The 6041-nt window shown below is 38.6% G+C and overlaps 1 pseudogene; it reads left to right on the top strand.

The window, feature by feature from the left end:
• Positions 1–1063: 1063 nt before the first annotated feature.
• On the top strand, positions 1064–2112 carry LOC140636276 (prostaglandin E synthase 3-like; annotated as a pseudogene).
• The last annotated feature ends 3929 nt before the right edge of the window (positions 2113–6041 follow it).

Below are 6041 nucleotides of genomic sequence, written 5' to 3' on the forward strand. Positions count from 1 at the left end.
CTTTCTGACTATAGGCCCTTAACTTCCCTTTTCTTAGAGCATTTATTTTAAATACTTGGAATTTTGAATTCTTTCTCTCCCCTTTTGAAATGTAGATAAATCCTCTCCCAGCCTCTATCCAGTTTTACAACCCAGAAATGTCTTTCTCAAGGACCTAGGAGTCATCTTTTTGAAATGTAATCATCAAGAAAGATAGCACCCCTATCTCTCAATGGAGGATAGAAGCCTAACTTGATAAGTACCTATTAGCAAACACAGGTGGCTTAATCACAAAGAAAAACATTTTTCAAACTCAGGAATGATTCAGTGTACTGGACACATTCCACTGACCAACCCTAGTCTCCAGTACTTTTTCACTAGCTCACTTCAGCACTTAAATGCCTCTTACCTTTTTTTTTTTTTTTTTTTAGTTTTTTTATTCATTTGAGAGAGAGAGAGAAAGCCAGCAAGCATGTGGGAGCAGGGGGGAGGAGGAGGGCCAAAGGGAGAGGGAGAAGCAGACTCCTCCCTGAGTAAGGGAGCCCAAGGTGCTCCTCAATCCCAGGACCCTGGGATCATGACCTGAGACAAAGGCAGACACTCAACTGACTGAGCCACCGAGGCACCCCTCCCTCCTACCTTTTTGTTCAGGGGAGTAGAGTTCAGTATCTCTCTCCTGTAGCAAGTCTTTAAGGATATTCTTGTTTGCTTAACTGTGGTGCAAGTTTTCTTTGACAATTCCCTCTTACTGAGTAAGTACTATGGCTTATCATTAAAATACATCCTTGCCAGTATTCTCAACTCATTTTTCCCCCTTTTCCTTCCCAAATCAGTATAATCAGCCCCTCCAGTGCTTCATTTGGAGAAAAATACACAGCCAGCTGATTCACTTCACTCTCACGCTATTGGCCTCAAGTCCTAGAACACTATATACAACCTCAAAGAGAAAATGATTTTTAGAGTAAAGGCCCAATTTTGTTAATGTACAATAAAGAATATATCTTTTCACTCACCGTGAAAAGCATGTTTTGCCACAAGCATGTTTTGCCATTTTTAACTTCTCATATCTCCTCCATGATAATCTTCTATAGAGAACTGTGATGCTGAGATGTTTCTCCTCTCCCAAGACCAGAGTTGGTGCTCTCCCCACAACGCATCCTGGGGACCCACAGGAAGCCTGTTGATGCTATCACCTAAGGGAAGCCAGAGGAGTCAGAGATACCCTACCCCACCCATTCACCTGTACCCCTGCTGGGTTTACCATGCAGCATGCTTCTTCAAAGTGGTATGATTGAAGGGACTTCGTCTTCATTAAATTTTGTGTTGAAGACAGTAGGATGTTAATGTAAATTTTGAAAAATCCAAACTTATATTCAGTTATTTTCGAGGAAGTAATAACTTTAAACATTTACATTAAATTGATCCTTTTCGCTGGATTGATCCAAATTATTCCAAGCATTAAAGGACAGATCAGTTTTTTTAAAAGATTTTATTTATTTATCCGTGAGAGACACAGATAGAGAGAGGCAGAGTCACAGGCAGAAGAAGCAGGCTCCCTGCCATGGGCCCGATGTGGAACTCGATCCTGGATCCCAGGGTCACACCCTGGGCTAAAGGCAAATGCTCAACTGCTGAGCCATCCAGGCATCCTAAGACAGATCGATTTTATGTTGTTTACAAAAAGGTTAATCTGGCCAGTCATGATCAAGGTTAACAAAAGAAAGGGCAAAACTTTTATTGACTTAGTGTGGACTTCAGTAATTGGAACGACTGGGATCCCCTGGGTGGCGCAACTGTTTAGCGCCTGCCTTTGGCCTAAGGCGCGATCCTGGAGACCCGGGATTGAATCCCACGTTGGGCTCCCGGTGCATGGAGCCTGCTTCTCCCTCTGCCTATGTCTCTGCCTCTCTCTCTCTCTCTCTCTGTGTGACTATCATAAATAAATAAAAATTAAAAAAATAATAATTGGAACGACTGGGAAGATGATTCAGTTGAAGACATTCTAATTTTGATCATTCCTCTGAGATGATGAACAACAGGAGTGGTGATGAGGATGCAGATTTATCAGAAGTAGATGGAGCAGATGATGGTTCACAAGACAGAGATGATGTAAAAATGCCAGCTCTGGAGTAAGGAATATTGTCATCACCAGAATTTGGAAAAGAAAAATAACTTCTCTGCAAGATTTCATAATTGAGAGAATTCCTGAGTTGATAGCTCTAAAGACAGATGCTATATTTGCCTCTCCTAATCTTTTTCAACCTGTTTGTTTTTTTAAGGGCTTCACTAAAGGTTGATAGTACCATTGAATGGGGGCAATTTTAAGTCAGCTAAGGCAATAACCTTATGCATGAACTTTTCCCAGACTTCCATGATGCTGTTCAGGTACTAGGCAAATAATACAGAAGTTATGATAAATAAAAACATTTCATCTCAGTTTCCATTACTTCATAACATAGATACTGACATGATAGGAAGCTCTTGGCTTAGAAGAAAGATAACTAAATTTTGGATTTTAGAACATGGACACAAACAAATTGTTTGATACCTTAACTGGTAACTTGTTCCTCTGGTATATCCTCCAGGATTACTCTACTAATGTTTTATTTCTCAAAAAATTTACTTCATGTTATTGTAAGTAATCATTTGTCAGTGTTGCAGATGTATCTTAGCCATAATTAGCAAATGCCCTAACATGGATGATTTTGAAGCCTGTACGTTTGGTACTGTTTAACCCTTAAACTTTTACATCTCTGAGGATGGAGGATGAAGAAAGGCTTAAGATTCTATACATTTAGACCAAATTTGTATTTGCACTGTCAGTATAGCAGAAAAGTGAAAAAAATGTTGATACACTATTGGATTTTTTAAATTTCTTTTTTGGTTTCAGCTTGTCCCAGGCCAAAAGCCTCAATTTATGTTCATGACAGTGGGGATTTTTTTTTTAACTGTCTACATTCTTTCTAATACACTGTTGTAAGACAAAAAAAAAAAAAAAAAGAAAGAAAGAAAGAAAGAAAGAAAGAGAAAAAGAAAAAGGAAGAAAGAAAGAAAAAAAAAAAGAAAAGAACCATGATACTAAATTCCTGCACTTAAACTCCTATAATGGTTATCAGTTACTTCCTCGATTAGAATAATGCAATTACTATTAAATATCTAACCTCAAAATCAACTTAATTTTCCATAATTCAACTTAATTTCTATATCTATTTTATTATTGTAGATGAAACATCTCAGTTCCTTTGAGGGTCATCACCACTCCCCATACTCACCTCCCAGGGATTTGTTACAGTACTAGAGTTTTATGCAGTGTCAAGGCAAGACTTGAGGGAAGGACAATGTACTCCTTGGCTTTGCTGCAATAGTTTGACAATGAAATACATATCACCCAGTTAGTTGGGCTATTCCAGGTCCAGTGACATGAACTACTCTGTGCCAGATGGAACACAGTAATTTGGAGATATTGTCCAGGGCTCCATCTTCCTAGACACACCACTCACCTCTCTGTGGTGACTTGCTAGATCCTGTGTGATCTGCCAAAAGGCTGTCCTGTTCACAAGATGCACTAATACCTCTCTCTTTCTGTCTTCATGTTTGTCTCACTTTTCCCCTTCCTCCCTCTCCATCCTCTATGTATCTCTGCTGTCTGTTCTCTCTACAGTTCAAGGGATATCTTTTTATTTACGGGGTCATAGATAGGAGCCTACTTGCTCCCCTTGGCTTCCTTCAATATATATTGTTTATACAAGGAATCCTGTCCCTAATTGATGTATATAAGTCCTGGAAATTAAAAATTAAAAGGACTTACTGGGCTTGTCCTGTTTTCTTCTCTTCCATATCCCACCCCCAAAACACTAAGCACAGAGCCCACTAGCTTCTTGAATGGAGAGACATATAATGGTGGAAAAATTATGCCTTAATATCAATACCACAACATTTATAATTGTACCTCCACTGCATCTCCTCACTCATATGCATTTTCCCTACATTCCTATAGCATTAGATAGTTCATACCTTCCTGAATAGATTTGCTCATTTGTATTTCCTAATCTTTGAATAGTTGTTTGTCCTCTGTCTGCTTAGAATGACTCTATTTGTAAAGAAAAATCTGTGCAATATGATGAAAGAGAAGGAGATAAGGATGCCTATGCCAGCACCTTCATATATTGGTATATCAGCCTTCTCCTAGAGGGTGGCAGCCATTTGTCCATGCACCAATTAAGAAGTCAGCGTAAATTTCTGCATTAAATGGTAGTAAAGGCTAATATTTTTCCAGATAAAAATAAATATGTGTGTATACATATATATATATTCACATGTGTGTAGGTGTATATGTATGCATACAAACTCATATGTGTATTTTTAGAAGTGTATTTTAGAACACTTTGTTTAACCTTCTCACGGATCTGTTGACCATTTTGTAAACCCTGTAACATGCATGAATACTACTTTGAAGACTTCTACTTAATGTACATTCACCTCTACATTTTATATATTTGAGCTGACATCTTAGTGTTCTGTCACCAACCTTTTAGACATGTTACAACTCATTACTCCCTAAGTTATATTATGTACTTGCTGAGTTTTGAGAGACAGATTATTCACTAGCTAGCAAGTATGACCACATCACTGTTACCAACAAAGCCTCCACAAACTATTTCTTCCTGTGACTTACCCTTGAAGATGGATAAACACATGTTTTTTGAAGATGATGTTTACTTTCAGTATCATACAAGTGACCTTACTCTTGAATTCTAAGGATGAAGCTGCCTATGCAGTTTAGACCTTGTCTACAGAAATCCCTAGTTAAACCCCTTTGGGAAAGAGTTTTTAATAGTAAGAAAAGTAATAGTGAGGGATCCCTGGGTGGCGCAGCGGTTTGGCGCCTGCCTTTGGCCCAGGGCGCGATCCTGGAGACCCGGGATCGAATCCCACATCGGGCTTCCGGTGCACGGAGCCTGCTTCTTCCTCTGCCTGTGTCTCTGCCTCTCTCTCTCTCTGTGACTATCATTAAAAAAAAAAAAAAAATTAAAAAAAAAAAAAAGAAAAGTAATAGTGAAAAAACAGAGGGGCACCTGGGTGGCTCAGTTGGCTAAGTGTCTACCTTTGGCTCAGGTTCATGATCCTAGACTCCTGAGATGGAGCCCCAGCAGCATATGTACGGCTCCCCGCTCAGCAGCTTCTCTCTCTCCCTCTGCCTCTCCCTCTGATCAGGCTCTCTCTAACAAATAAAATCTTTTTTAAAAAAATAGTAAGAACTTAGATTATTATCCTCAATGATTTTTTAAATCTCCATCTACAGTGTGTATCTTTATATAGTTTTTATTTTCATGGTTATCAACCATAGGTAGGCCTTTAATACAACCTAGAGATTCTTCTAGGTTCATTGGTCTACTTCTCTGACTTGGTTAATGGGATCTGTTCTAAATCTTGTCAAGGTTATTAATGACATTATGTTGCTGAATTATATGATCACCTCTGGTTCTTACCTTGACCTATCAGCCATTATCAGGCTGTTTTGCTCTAGGATGGCCATTATCTGTCAGAGAAGCAGCTCTTTCAGTAATCAGACACTGACAAGTTAACTTTTACCTGTCAAGGATTCAATCAAGACTCCTTGCAATAAAAAACATTTTTCTTTACTTTTAAAGTTTTTAATTCCAGTGCACATAATATTAAGTGTTACATTAATTTTGGGGATACAATATACTGATGAGTCAATAATTCCATATGTCACCCAGTGTTCATCAGGACAAGTGCTCTTCTTAATCCCCATGATCTATTTCACCCATCCTCCCCCTCCCCCATCTCTCCTCTGGTAACCATCAGTTTGTTCTCTATCAGTTCAGAGTCTGTTTCTTGTTTGTCTCTCTCTCTCTCTCTCTTTTCTTCCTTTGCTTGTTTGTTTTGTTTCTTAAATCCACATATGCATTAAAATCATATGGCATTTGTTCAAAAGACATTTTTCTTGATCAGGGTTCTACTTATATAGCTTTAAATTTGCCATTCCCTGCCTTTTACTCTTTATTCCAACTACACCAATTTCTTCACATCTTGAGTTT

Source organism: Canis lupus, chromosome 7 (genome assembly GCF_048164855.1).
Source record: "Canis lupus baileyi chromosome 7, mCanLup2.hap1, whole genome shotgun sequence".
NCBI lineage: Eukaryota > Metazoa > Chordata > Mammalia > Carnivora > Canidae > Canis > Canis lupus.